The sequence below is a fragment of the Ursus maritimus genome, unplaced genomic scaffold (genome assembly GCF_017311325.1).
Source record: "Ursus maritimus isolate PB19 unplaced genomic scaffold, ASM1731132v1 scaffold_8, whole genome shotgun sequence".
NCBI classification, from domain to species: Eukaryota; Metazoa; Chordata; class Mammalia; order Carnivora; family Ursidae; genus Ursus; species Ursus maritimus.
In genome coordinates, this window is record NW_024426996.1 from 11,649,165 (window position 1) to 11,650,885 (window position 1,721).

Consider the following 1,721-nt stretch of genomic DNA (forward strand, 5'->3'; position numbering starts at 1 on the left):
GTAGTGATTTATTTCCCTCAGATATATACCCAGAAGTGGGATTGCTGGATCATATGGTAGATCCAGCTTTAATTTTTTGAGGAGCCTCCATACTGTTCTCCATAGTGGCTGCGCCAATTCACATTCGCAGCAACAGCACACAAGTGTTACCTTTACTCCACATCCTCACAACACTTGGTATCCCTTCTCTTTTTGATGACAGCCATCCTAACAGGTGTGAAGTGATATCTCCTTTTGGTTTTGATTTGCAGTTGCTTGAGGAGTAGTGCTGTTGAGCACCTTTTCATGTCCCTGGTGGGCATTTGCATGTCTCCTTTGGAAAAAATGTCTATTCAGTTCCTCTGCCCATTTTTTTTTTTATTGAATTGGTTTTTGCTATTGAGTTCTACAAATTCTTTCTATATTTTAGATATTAACCCCTTGTCAGATATATGACTTGCAAATATTTTCTACCAGGCAGTGGGTTGCCTTTTATTCTGTCGATGGCTTCCTTTGCTATGCAGAGGTACTTTTACCCCACTCGTTCATTTGCTTGTTTTTCCTAATACCTATTGGAGGCAATACCTCCCTGTCTTCCTTAGATAAAACCAGTTTAAGAAGGTACTATTTACTTTATTTTATTTTATTTATTTATTTATTTATTTATTTATTTATTTATTTAGCATGGCTCTTTCCAGTCTATTGCATCAAGGAGTTATACTAGCTCAAGTTAAAAGCAGACCCTGAATGGTTACATTATACAAGCTGTGAGGATTTCAAACTTGTGACAAGGGACAGACGGGAACTTTTACTCGTTGCAAGGAAATGCTCACTTAAGCTTAGTGAGCCAAAAGCACTGAAAGCCCGCGAACCGCTGCGGATCATCCGAGCCCGTCCAATGTCCAGGAGAAAGCGGCGTTTGTTGGTGCGCCTGTCACCCCGCAGCGCAATTACTTCTCCACATTCTGGACGCTCAGTTACAGTACCGCTGGGGGCAAATTTCTTCTTAAAGGCCTTCACTAGTTTCTTTTTATCATAATCATGAGCCATTCCCGGGACAGTTAATAAGGGTCTTCCTACCTTTTCTCTGTTGAGTTCTTACACGGGTATAATCGTCAGTGCCAGCGGGAAGCAGATCATGACCCGGATTTGCATCAGCAAAGGGGTAGAAGGAGAGGAGAATCTGGATAGCTGACATAGGATTCCTTTTGCCTCGGTGGAAACCTCCTGTGGAAGGCAGAGGTGGGAGTGGGGGAAGGGCAGGGGCTTGGCAAGGAGCTCGGAGAAGCCTGGGGGTCGGGGGGAGGCTGCTGAGTCTTCAGGGGCGGCTCCGTGACTGGTGCCAGGAAGGTACTTTTTAAATGGCCGCTCACCCCTCCCTCAAACCTATCCTGTGCGGTCGCTACTTGTTTGGCAGTAAATCTTCCAAACGCTGAGGAATGGCAAAGGAGGCAAAGTCAGCCACTGACTCAATTTCCTCTTGTACCAGAAGGTAGGAGGAATCTGAGACTAGTCCCGACTTGTTTCGGATACAACATGGTGAGAAAGATAAGAACATCAAGAAGCTGGATTTGTTGGCTGAAATAATGGAAGTACCAGAAGTTTTAATACATGTTAATCAAGTAATAATGGGAGATGAGGGGAAGAGAAAGAATAAAGCAATAAGTTAGTCTCTTTATTTTTTTGCTGAAGCTCGTTCCCAGCTGTTTTGAGCCTGGGGCCAAAGTGGTTTACCATGGAAA

General features: G+C 43.9%; 1 pseudogene; it reads right to left on the reverse strand.

Moving 5' to 3' along the window:
• Nucleotides 1-735: 735 nt before the first annotated feature.
• LOC103677968 lies at nucleotides 736-1,177 on the reverse strand (annotated as a pseudogene).
• Nucleotides 1,178-1,721: the final 544 nt, after the last annotated feature.